This window comes from Colobus angolensis, unplaced genomic scaffold (assembly GCF_000951035.1).
Source record: "Colobus angolensis palliatus isolate OR3802 unplaced genomic scaffold, Cang.pa_1.0 Scaffold206, whole genome shotgun sequence".
NCBI lineage: Eukaryota > Metazoa > Chordata > Mammalia > Primates > Cercopithecidae > Colobus > Colobus angolensis.
In genome coordinates this window covers 1188426-1202072 of record NW_012115222.1, presented here as the reverse complement: position 1 = coordinate 1202072, position 13647 = coordinate 1188426, and the positions used below count along the sequence as shown (strand labels likewise).

General features: G+C 39.0%; 1 protein-coding gene across 1 annotated transcript in view; it reads right to left on the bottom strand.

The window, feature by feature from the left end:
• MEGF10 (multiple EGF-like-domains 10) overlaps positions 1-13647 on the bottom strand; it is a 174445-nt gene that overhangs the window by 131881 nt on the left and 28917 nt on the right. The gene's annotated exons all lie outside the window — the stretch shown is intronic.

Below are 13647 nucleotides of genomic sequence, written 5' to 3'. Positions count from 1 at the left end.
GAACAATTCAGAGCAACACAGGCCACCACATTCTCTCATCCGGCATATTTCCCTTCTGGAAGAGGAGGGCACACAGAGATAGCTGGCCTCATTTGTCCTAGAAAATAAATGATGAAACAGAAGCTCCATCGAATCAAGAGAGAGGTACCTCAGGCTCAAACTGAGATTCATTCGATAAGTCATTCAATGCACTGAATGCCTGCTCCATCCTAGGCACCATGCAAAGGCTGGATATAAAATACAGAGCCAGTCCCTATCCCTGCCTGTTAAGACGTTTATAATTTAGTAATCATAACATAAGTTTCTTAAACACAATGCTTCAATTTCTCCATCTGCTGAAAAGGAATGAAACCAACCATCTCACAGCAGTTTCTAAAAACTAGACTATGCATAGAAAAAAATGTAAGGCTGTTTGCAGGTCGATGTTTGAGAAAATGAACCTAAAAACCGTAAAGTAACATATTTAAAAGCTTGGAAAATAGGCTGGCAAAGGAGATAGAAGAGGGTGAATGTTCCAGGCAGAGGGATCCACAGGTAAGGGATGGCCAGGCGCATTTAGGGAGTTCAAGTTAATTCATGGCAAGAGAAAGGGGACAGCTGGAGAAAGAGACAGAGGGTGAGTCGTGATGGGTTTCATAAGCCATTGTGCACTAGGGAACTTCATCCAAGGATAACATGGAGCTAGTAAATGATGCAGAGTGGCCTTAGAAGAATGACTCTAGCTGCACGGGGAGGCTCTTGGAGGGAGGCCAGGGGAGACGCAACTGTGAACAGATCAAGGCAGCGGCAATCGGGTTGTAAGAAGTGGAGTGGCTCTGGGAGATTTTTAGGATGTGGAATCAACAGGATTTGGCTATTGAACATGGATTAAGGGAGGGGAGGAGCTTCTGGTTTAGCTCCTTGTGGGGATTGTTAGCCCTTCACTGAGATGGAACTCACAGAAACCGTCCTCTGGGGAGGGGAAGCTTTGAGTTCAGCTTTAGATGTGTCAGGTTGAAGGTTCCTCTGATATCATCAAGCGAAGCCACCTACAGGCATTTACTGAACACATGCGATGTGCTAGGACCCGCGCCAGGCCCGGGTGTGTAACACCTGTAATGGTTTGCACCTGGGAATCGCATGCACTCCTGCAGCCTCTGGAATTTAGTAAGAAGGAGAAGTTTAATTGTCATACTGTGTCATCTAATCATTATAAAAATGGACACAAAATTAGAAATCACTGATCCATTTCTTAATTACAAACAAAATAAGCGCCAACCTGCTTGTTGGTAAACTAGTGAAACTAGTAATAATAAGCCAGATTATGTGAGCAAAGCAGGGATTTGCTGGGTGGGGGCTGGCATTTTAAGAAGTTATACTCATTTTCCACACCAAGAAATTTTCAATATTTGGGAATGAAATGTATTGAATAATAACTTCATGGTTTGAAAAGACAAATTTATCTTAAAAAAAATAAACAACAATAACAGCAAAAAAACAACTTTAGGAAATAGTTTATCATTCAAATTCAGGACAGATCACATGAGGAAATATTAAATTCTTCAAAATCAAGATTGTTTAAGTATACTAGGACAAGTTACCTATTGCTGACTCAACAAAGGCTAAAAGAAAATGTTTGACTTGGAATAAGGAAAACAAAATCATGAATTTGTAGTATAATTAAAAGATATTGTGTAAGTCATTAAAGAAGCTGTAAAATCTTAAAAAGGATATTTCAATGGTCACTAAATAATTCCAATAGATAAAGCATAAATATCCAAAATTAACTAATAGATTAATTCAAATTCTTGACATTTCTCACATGCTAACCATCATGAAACTCTAAAATCTGAAGCTTAACATTATATAAAGAAGCTATTTCATTTAACAGGAATGAATAAAAAATGATGGTGATAATAATAATAAACAATAACAGCTAACATTTCCTGACCGATTACTGTATGCCAGACACAGTACTGAGCCATTTATGTGAATTATCTATGTAATCCTTACAGCAACTTAACTAAGTAGTAGTTTTTATTGTCCCTGTTTTACAGCTGAAGCCATGTAATATACAGCTAGTGTTTTCCTGATCCATCAAAAACATCTTTAATATATTTGGCTGTAACAAATAAGCATGGCAATTATTTCCTTGTCTCATTGCTTTATCTATGTGAGGAGAAGTATTTCCTTTCAATGAAGTGTGAAATGTGTTTAGCTTTCATTCTTTCCTCAAAGACATGAAGGCTGGTAAGCAGTAACATGCCATCTACTCATAAACAATTACCCCAAATTGGAAAGTTTATTTCCTGAGTCATCTCAGACTCAAACCATCCATTTACCAATTAGAAATGTTTAGTCTGTAAAGTTAGAAATTGCCACAAGCCATGAATCAAACTCCAAGAACAAGAAAGAGGTTGTGAGTTTTCTTTTAATGTAAAAATACTGACACTAATCTTCTGGTTTCTCTTCTTGCTTTGTACCTGATGCATTGCCCTGTGAAGAGGAGGTGACAGAGAAAAAGCAGAATTTGGCCACCTTCTCATTGCTTTGGAAGTTCAGTATACAGAAATATCAAACTGCATTGAGAAGTCGCAGGTACCATTTTTGAAAGAAAAAATATCAGTCCATTAAAAAAAATGTGTGTGTATATATGTGTGTGTGTGTGTGTGTGTGTGTATTACTTGGTCTCTTTGTCCCAATCCATTTTCCTCATTAAAATTAGAAAATTAACTGAGCTATAGAGTAATCTGCAAAACCAAAAAGAATTGTTTGATCAAGAGGCAAGGATCATGCAAATTCACATAAGCTGGTTAAAACTGTTTGAGAAAATAACACAGATATTATAGACGATGAGGAGAGAAGATATCTCACAAATATGCCAATAAGGTGTACAGAACTAAGAAACACAGCATTTCTCTAAATTAGGAAACACGGATTGTCCTTTCATTCTATCTTGTTCAATAAAGGCACTGAGACGCAATCAAAATCAGAAGTTGATAGGACATTTAGGTCAGGCGTGGTGGCTCATGCCAGCACTTTGGGAGGCCGAGGTGGGTGGATCATCTGAGGTCAGGAGTTCAAAACCCCCTGGCCAACAGAGTGAAATCCCATCTCTACTAAAAAATACAAGAAATTAGCCAGGCATGCTGGCAGGTGCCTATAATCCCAGCTACTTGGGAGGCTGAGGCAGAAGAATTGCTTGAACCCGGGAGGCAGAGGCTGCAATGAGCCAAGATCGTGCCACTGCACTCCAGCCTGGGCAAAAGGAGCGAAACTCTATCTCTAAAAAAGGAAGACAGAGAGAGAGAGAGAAAGAGAGAGAGAAAAGAAAGAAAGAAAGAAAGAAAGAAAGAAAGAAAGAAAGAAAGAAAGAAAGAAAGAAAGAAAGAAAGAAAGAAAGAAAGAAAGAGAGAAAGAAGAGAAAGAAAGAAAGAAAGAAAGAAAGAAAGAAAGAAAGAAAGAGAGAAAGAAGGAAGGAAGATAGGGCATTCATTTACTTTTTCCCTGTCTTCTTTGTTTTCTTCTATAGGTTTTGGTGAGTAAACGTGGTGAGTACCCTTTTTCCACTATGTCCACTCTGAAGAAGGAAAGTCCAGTACATTTATTCTTCCTCATTTCTCTCTTCTATGCTGTGGCATCCTGTCTTATAATTTTCCACTTTGGAATGCAAATGAAAACAAAATGAAATTTTTAAAAAATACTATTATTTCAATTGAAAACAAAGGCAATGCAGTGGTGATTTGCTTCATTAAGATAGACATTTTGAATATATTCAAATCTCTAAATTGGGTGTTGGCTACCCTCACCCACTCAGACTTCCTCTTCAAATAACTTTCCTATGATTCCATTTAACACAATTTAAAATGTAAAAAAATGAAGAGTCATCTGCATGAACCCCCTAGTGCCAAACTTGATTGCATTTCAGATCATTCACTTAATTATTATGGAAAAATCAAAACAAAATCAGTACAACTGATTAGCATTGCTAAAGTGCTCCTATTAGAAAGGGAAACAGCCCACAGAGTTAACTCTTGCTGCCTGTGTTTTGCAGCTCCACTTGGAAGGCAAGCTTTGTTTATTCTACCACAAAAGCCTCAGTAAATAATTAGGATGAATAAAATCCTTACAATGGATGAGACTTAGTTCTGATGATAAGCAGTAGTTTCTCTATCATTGAGTTAAAGAGAAATAAATAATGGGGTGCTGACTTATTAATTTATTTTTGAAACAACAGAGGGGAAAATTATTCCAGATGACTCCTTTTGGCTCCAAAATCTATTTTCTTCCTAGAATCAATGAAGTGCACACATAGAAATAACTTGGGTACCCTCAACCAGTTTTTTCTCAAGCTCATTTTCTGCTACTAAGATTCTCTCACATATCTCTAAGTTAAATTAAAACAAATTTCTTGATTAAGAATAGCCACTTTTTAACAAGAGCCATCCATTTCACCTAACCACTCCATCGTGTTATCTGTAAAGGATGTACTCACTCTTCCTCCAACTACTCAGAAAGACCGGCAGAGGCAGTGTGCTAAGTTCTTCCTGGAGCTTTGAGGCCATGAACAGAGAAGCAATGGTCCAGCTTCAGCGCATTAAAGATGTAGAATGAGTAATGCTTGCTGGTTGCCCTGAGAACAATCTCAGATGAGGACTTCCATAGAAATATTAGTTTGCCAATGAAAGGAATTCTTAAGGCATTAGCATGACTTCTCTGTTCACTGAGCAAGGCTAGTTATTCTAATAACATATTACATTGTCCAGGTATGACTATTCATTTCAAACAGTACAAGTGCTATATTTACTTTGTTTTGCGGGCCTCATGTCATCTTGCTAACATCAAACCCACAACAAACATATTCTAAATCAAATTAAATTATGTAATGGCAGGAACAGAGTATTCCTGGGAAGTTTTTAAGTTAAATGAGTGTGTCTACCAGCATTAATAAAAGAAAGGCCAGGTTAGGTGGCTCCCATAATCCCAATACTTTGGGAAACCAAGGTGGGAGGATTACTTGAGCCCAGGCGTTTGCGACTAGCCTCAGCAACATAGCAAGACCCCAGCCCTATTAAAAAAAAAAAAAATTAGCCAGGCTTGGTGTCATGCACCTGTAGTCCCAGTTACTGAGAGGGGTGGAGTATAGGGTGAAGTAGGAGGATCGCTTGAGCCTCGGAGGTCAAGGCTGCAGTGAGCTGTGATTGTGGCACTGCATTCCAGCTGGGTGGTGGAGCAAGTCTCTGTCTTAAAAAAAAAAAAAAAAAAAAAAAAAGATACTCTCAAAATCTATTTTATAAACTTATAATGGCTTTATAAACAAGCCCCCCCCTCCGCCGCCCACACACACACACACACACAAAATCCCTAAACATTAGCATGAAGTGAATGTTTACTAATAGTTCAAATTCTTTGGGCGCTTCACATTAAACAAAAACTGGGCAAGGCACTGACAATGTCCAGTGCTGAGCTATCCCGAAGGAGCTCACAGCCCCATTGGAAAATGGCCACAAACTGATCTATTCAGTACAGCATGATGCACACCATGGTTAAGACCAGAATAAGCTGAATGGGAACAGAGATGTTGCCCTGCCTACCTAACCAGCCAGCCCCACTGTCATTATATAGGTGGTGTTAAGGGATAATTTGGGGAAGACCCTGGTAACTCACTCATCATCAACTTTGTAAAATCCTCTACAATGTCTCTGTGAAATCATCATCCACAACATACGCGGGAAAATATCTACAAACAATACTCATTAAAGATCTAAGTGCAAGAAACCATGGCAACAACTGTGACTTGTAAAGCACAGTCTCTGCCCATAATAGCTTAAAATCTACTAGGGAAAAATTATAAACAAAATATGATTATTTGCCAATGAGTCCATTTAGAGATGACTTGCCAGAATTTTAAGAGGAGGGGAAGCCAAAAAGAGTAATGAAGGCACATGAAAAAAGTCAAACTTGAGCAGGGACTTGAAAAAGAAAAGAAACTAGAAATCACTGAGTAGCATCTCACACTAGCAGTGAAATCTCACTGAGTCCACGGGAGAGGGTCTATTATTCCCATACAGGGAATGCTGAGATTAAACTTCTCCCTGGAAGGCAGACAATCAGGTAAGAGCAGATATACGAACAGGCTGGCTGATGGCTACAATGCCTGTCACCTGCCCTCAGCATCACACCTGGATAAAAGGAATCTTCTGAGTAAACAAAAACTCAAGGAGGGGCCACAAGGCAAAGAGAAAGATAAGAGCCACGCCTTAGGGGTGGATAGCAGAAGGTTTTGTAACAGATTGTGAGAAGTAATGTTAGAAAGGAGGGTGGTGCTTGGTGGTGATAAAGGGCCTTCAGCATCAGGCTAAGGAGTTGAGTCTATCCTGTCTGCAGTAGAATTCACTTGAAGTCTTTGAGCAAGGGCATTATTTGATGAAAGAGGTGCTTGGGGAATTAACAGAGAAGGTCTGCAAAAACCAACCAAGGGACCAAATCCTTTGGAGGCAAAGACAGAGTGTGGAGGTTACTGCATTGACGTGTGAAGTGGAACGACCTTCCTAGGGTGGTAGCCTAGGAATCGGAAGTGTGCAAGAAAACCAATGAGAGAAAGAATCAGTGGGCCTGGGAGAAATAATAGAAATTATGGTAGAGATCAAGGAGAGCTGTTTTGGGTTTAAAACATTCTGAATCCCCTGGTTATATCTTCTGGGTTAAATCTATTTATTTCCTACTGAGAAAACAAGTTATATCTCTTTTTTATTAGAAAAAGAAACTTCAAACACCACTTCTTGTCCCAAACTTTTATGAATAAAATCATATTTATTTTTCCAAATTTGTCATAATTTGATACATTTCAATAACATTCCTACTCATTCTTCTCAACCTTAAGAGTCTTAATTTTCCTGGCCTGTCACAAAAATAAAAAGCCCTCCTAGCATGTTTATAAAGTTCACTCTTTTTTTCTTCTTTTTTTCAATGCTGCTACAGCAACCATAATTATACCCTATTATTGTAGCCGGCCTCCAAGATGGCCTCCAATGATCCTGCCTGTGTAAGCCCCTCTCACAATGAATAAGTGGGCTTGTATAACCAATAGAATATTACAAAAATGATAAACTTCCAAACTAGGTCATAAAAGGCACTGAAATTCCCATCTCACTTATTTGAACACCATTTCACAGGAAGCCAGCTGCTATGATATTCGGATGCTCAAGCAGCCATATGCAGAGACCAACATAGTAAGGAACTGAGGCCTCCTGCTAACAGCCATGTGAGTGATCCATCTTGGGAGTGGATCCTCTAGCTCTTGCTAAACCTTTAGATGACTGCAGCCCTTGCTTACATACTTATTATAAACTCATGAGACCCTGAGCCAGAACCACCAGCTAAGCTACTCTCAAATTCCTAGCCCACAGAAACTGTGAGTAATAAATATTCGTTGTTTTAGGCTGCTAATTTTTGAGTTCATGTGAAGAAACAATATATAACCAATATGCTTATATTTAAGTAAGTCATACCAAAATTACTTTTACTTCCAAAACACCTCCTAATAACGCCCATCATTTCATTGGCATCTTTAGTAGCATTGACATACAGAAGTAACCACCTGCAATGCTTCTGAAATCTTTTCTCTACATTGTAACTCCTGGCAAGAGCCCATCATCTTCTAATAACAGTTTGAGTTATTTTGTGCCTAGAGGCATAACCTCACAATGCCTGTACTTTGAGGTACATCTGCTATTCTTCCACACAGGGCACCGTCCCAGATTATCCGGCCATTTATGCATAGTCATTTAGCATGTGACTTTCCAGAATAATTGACCTACCTCATCATAACTTAGAGAATTCATCATGTGCTGTGTGCAGGTCACTTATAAAATATTAAATAAATGCATTTCAGACTGTTCGCTGGGTTACTTTTTCATCTACAAATAAATGTTTCTTTTATTTTTCCGCACTTGGGCTACTTTTCTATGATTATCCCTGATCAGGTAATATATAACAATTTAATTTTTTAAACTTTTTATTTTAAAATAGTTTCAAATTTACCTGAAAGTTACAAAAATACCACAAAGAATGTCCAGGCATATATATATATATATATATGCAACATGTGTGTGCGTTTGTGTGTGTGTATGTATGTTTTTTGTAATCATTTAAGAGTAATTTGTGCACATCAGTCTCCTTTACTTCTAAATATTTCAGTGTGCTTGTCCTAAGAATAAGGATATTTACTTGTATAATTATCGTACAATGATACACAGAAAATTTAACATTAATGCAATACTACCATCTAATCTGTAGACCTGACTGAAATTTCATCAGCTGTTGTAATCATGTGATTACTTTAAGAATTTTTCACATGGACGCCTTTCAAATGCTTTGCTGACGAACAAACATTTGTTATTTCAATCAGCAAACACTGGTGAAGGCCATGTTTGCCCTCAAAGAATTAACAATCTAATGTGAGAGTAGTACCATGCAGATGGTAATGACAGGGCAATGTAAAACGTGATTACGGTCAAAGGAGGATTACAAAACATGTATGGGCATTCAGAAAGTACTTACAACTGGTGAATGGGGATAACAGATAGCATTATTGAAGACTCCACAAAAAAAGGTCTTTAAGAAACTTTTTGCTGGGTAGATGGAGCAGTATAGGCAGAGGAATCAGTAAAAGCGAAGGCAGGAGAAAGTGAGAGCTCAGAGGAAAGGTAAAGAGGCAGGACTGTTTGAAGCACAGTGTGAAAGTGAGTGGGAAAGGAAGTTTAGGGCCAGATCAGGAATGACACTGAATATTATGGCTTGAGATTTACTCAAGCTGAAACATCCAAACACCTCATGAGACCTCAGGCAGTCCAACAGTGAAGGAATCTGAGAAAAATGACCCAGAAAATGGAACATGATCAACCCAGGAGGAAAGGAAGACTTCGGGCTTTTTTTCTCTTTCAACCAAAAACACTATTTGTTTATTTTTATTTATTTATTTGTTTGTTTGTTTGTTTATTTATTTTACAAAAGTGCTAATTGAAGCTGAAAGATTTCCAGTTTGACCAATCCTCTGATGATACAAGCAGGGGAAAAAATCCAATCACAACAGAATAAATGACAAAAGAAGGCAATTTCCTTGAGAAAAGACAAGTCAAATTATAAGGAGAAAGAGGAGCAAATATAATTCTCTGACATGTAGCAGGGTACGTGAGCATCATCAGAATCTTCAGTCTTTCCCTTTTCATGGTACGGGGAGGACAGGGAGGGTCACTGAGAGGAAGCCTGAGTACAGGCAAGGTCACTCTCTCGGGAAGATCCTTTTCAAGGGTGTCTGGAGCAACAGTCAGAAGGATGCTAACAGATATTCTGCTCCCATCACTGGCATGACAAGGGGCACCTACATGTCATCTGCTCTCCTATCTCTGGGTCATTAACCTAACCTTCAATTACTGCGACACTCACTATTAGGGCACAGATGAGCAATCCAAGTTAAGTCTTGCTTTCTTCAAAGGTCAAAAGAAAACCCCACAGAGGAACAAAGACCTTATAAGGAAAAGAATTTCTATAAAACCAAAATCTTAGAATATTTTCCTGTCAACTGAATCTATTCAGATTCCATTAAGGCAAGCATGAGCACACACATGCATGAACACACACACAAACACACACACACACACACACTGAGCATTCCTCTAACAGGATACAGAAATTTGAGCTTTTAACATTTACTTGGCTCCCAAGAGTTTCTAGAGCAATACATATGTCCAGAATCCACAGAGCTCTTGTATAAGAAATAGTAGAACAGAATGTTAGCGTTGAAGGCCTTCATGGCATCCAATCAAAATCCTTTCATTGTATGGATGAAATAATACAAGGTCAAGTTAAGATGACTTGGCCATGATCACAGCTCATTTGTAGGTGGCCCAACACTGGAACCCAGAACTCAGTTCTCTTAACTTACAGTCAAATCACCTCTCCATCATGTAAAACAGTCACAGTCTTTCTAAAATAACACTTCACCTGTGTATTGTAGCAACAAATGCTTCTTGAAATGCAAATTCACTAAAAGTTAGACACTGTAAGAGACTAAGCTACTTCCTGGTCAAAACTGAATATGTGAATTGGAAAGTACAAAAGATATTTCCACATTTACACTGTACAGATGTTTTGAATAATCAGTGACATTTGTGACTCAACTGCCATTCTTCCCAGTGGACTCAGTTCTGAACCACTAACCCAGACCAGGAAGCAGAGTGACCACAGGTATCTCACAGCAGGCATTGCCACAAAAGAATCTGAACACATTTATCCTCATGGTTTTAAGCCCACATCGTCAAAAGCTTTGAAGATTTGAGGCAAAATGTGGGGAAACTGCTGAGGAAGTATAAGTAGGTGAAAGAATGTCATTATTCAAAGCTGCATTTGGTCAGGATATTCAGGAGAAAATGCTTGGGCAGCCTCACCTCCCACTTCCACTTCCTCGCCAATCGCATATATATGCAAATATACGAAGCCACAACCCAAACCCCAACTTTATGATTCTTAAAACGGGGCTTTGTTTTAGTAGATAAAGTGCCACATGCTGAATTAGCAACACCACTTCCTGTGGTATCTAGACTGATCTTTCACTCAAGAAATGACACTGTCTGACCCTAATGGTTGGAGAACAATCTCACATTGTTAGGAAAATCAAGCGTCATTCTCCATATTACTTCCTTCATTCACATCATCCATAATTATCTCTTCTAATTTCCCTGTGTCTTCTGGTTTGTCCTTCCCTGCCATTTTTAGTGAAATTCAGGACCTGATGCTATGGGGACAGGTGGAGACAGTGACAGGGGTAAATTCTAGTCTAATGCAGCATCAAACTGATCACTGGCAGGTCATGGCTCCCTCTCTGTTTTATTTCCTTTTCAGAAACATCAGTCAGGAAAGCAGCTTTCATGGTAAGCAAACTTATAATGAGAGTGACATTTTCTCTTTGCTTTTCTTATAAACCTCCAGAATGCCTAAGATTCATCGACTTGTGTGTGAACACAGCCTTTAGCAGAAAGCTGGTCCAATACTCTAATTTTACAGATGATGATGCTGTAGTCTGGAGAAACTAAAAGTATGCCCAAGGTCACAAAGCTATTTTCTAAATGGCTTCTCCTTAGGCCACTGTTGGGCCAAAATTCAAGATCCTATCAGTTTGTCTTGCCCAATAATATGAATTGCTACACACAAAGATAATAAAGATGCAATTACTTTCTTTCTGTGGCTGATGCCACTGTTAATAGAGTACAAATATAGAGATAATTGGCCCTAGCGTGCTTATAAAAGTTTAACAGTAAAAAATTGATTAGCTGACCAAAGACTTTAATAAGGCAACTTGTGAATGCTCCTTTTCATTCCCAGGAGGAAGAGCTCGCAGTGAATTACGTCCATTCAATCTATGCATCACAGGAGCAGATTAGATACAAGCATGGTAGAAGCTTTGCCAACGGCCATGTGAAAGAGCTGATGGAAGGTAAACTGACATCTCCTAATTTCCTCAGTGCAATGACGCCTTCTTGGTTCTCTGCAGTATCCTCAGTACCTAAAACAGCATCTGGCACAACAAATGAATGAATGAATCTAAACAACAAAGACATAGAAATGAGTCCACTATGCAAATCTGCACAAACCATTTAATGAAAGAAAAACTAGTTTAAAGAAGAAAAGCAAGGCCAGGCACAGTGGCTCATGCCTATAATCCTAATACCTTGGGAGGCCTAGGCAGGTGGATCTCTTGAGGTCAGGAGTTCAAGACCTGCCTGGCCAACATGGTAAAACCCTGTCTCTACTAAAAATACAAACATTAGCCAGGCATGGTGGCAGGTGCCTGTAATCCCAGCTATTCAGGAGGCTGAAGCAGGAGAATCACTTGAACCCGGGAAGTGGAGGTTGCAGTGGGCCGAGATCACACCAGTGCACTCCATCCTGGGCAACAGAGCAAGACTCCATCAAGAAAGAAAGAGAGAAAGAGAGAAAGGAAGGGAGGGAAGAAGGAAGGAAGGAGGGAAGGAAGGAATGAAAGAAGAAAGGAAGGGAGGGAGGGAGGGAGGGAGGGAGAGAAAGAAAGAAGGAAAGAAAAGGGTTTGGAACAAGATTTGGAACTGGTGAGTTTGACAAATAAAAGTTTATTGAAAAATGTTTATTTCAAGTCACAGGTTTTTCAGGAATTAGCAATTTTTATATACCATTAGGCAATTGTGCATTGCTTGTGTGCCTTAAAAATATTCTCTTTTGTTATTTTTTAAAAGTTCTGGGAGAGGAGTTTCAATTTGTTTGTTTGTTTGTTTGTTTGTTTGCAATTGGGCATACATAGTTTTACAACTTTTATAGGCTTACCAGCATTTTAGTTTTTCCTCCCCTCATTCTCAGCCAATTATGTTTGATCTGCTTATTGGCAGTGTTTTTCATTAACTTTTTTTTTTATGTTTGAGTCAATGTTTCAATGGCAAGATGGTTGGAGAGTTCTCATCTCTTACTTCATGCATTTTTAAGCTTTGTATATTCTAGGAAGATTTTACAAGTTTTTAAAGCATATCATTTGGCTATTTCATCTGCTTTTCAAAGTTCTTTTAGATTCATTTTTAGCTAGTGATGCCAACCATGGCTACTTGGTATGGTCCCATGATTTAAAAGTGTTTATCATTTTTTATCTTAGCAAAAACTTCTATCAGGGATGAGGAAATGGCCACTTTTTTTGTTGGGTATTCCTAAAAACGTCATCAAGTTTTTATCCCTCAGTTTGACTTTTTACTGTAAAGATAAAAAAGGTGTGTCAGTCAGGTCAGGCTGCTATAACCAAGTGCCATAAACCGGGTGCCTTAAAAACAGCAGAAACTTATTTTCCCAGTTCTGGAGGCTGGAAGTCCAGAATCAAGGCGCTGGCAGATTCAGTGTCTGGTGAGGGGCCGCTTCCTGATTCACAGATGGTGTCTTCTCCTTGTGTCCTCACATGGTGCAAGGGGCAAGGCAGCACTCTGTGCTCTCTTTTAGAAGGGCACTAATCATACTTACTGATCACATTACTGAGAGCAAAATTTCAATAACGAATGTCAAGAAACACTAACTTTGACTAGTTTTTCAGTTTGATCAGTTCATCCTTTTTACCAATCAACTCAATTCCTCCTCCACAGTGTCACCAATGCTTTAAAAACACAAGTCAGGACATCACACTCTGCCCCCCCCATTTTTTAATTATACTTTAAGTTCTAGGGGGTACATGTGCACAACATGCAGGTTTGTCACACAGGTATACATGTGCCATGTTGGTTTGCTGCAGCCATCAACTTGTCATTTACATTAGGTATTTCTCCTAATGCTATCCCTCCCCCTGCCCCCTACCCCATGACAGGCCCCCATGTTTGATGCTCCCTGCCCTGTGTACAAGTGATCTCATTGTTCAGTTCCCATCTATGAATGAGAACACGGGGTGTTTGGTTTTCTGTTCTTGTGTTAGTTTGCTCACAATGATGGTTTCCAGCTTCATCCATGTCCATGCAAACGACACGAACTCATCCTTTTTATGGCTGCATAGTATTCCATGGTGTGTATGTGCCATATTTTCTATGTAGAAAGCTGAAACTGGATCCCTTCCTTACACCTTATACAAAAATTAATTCAAGATGGATTAAAGACTTAAATGTTAGACCT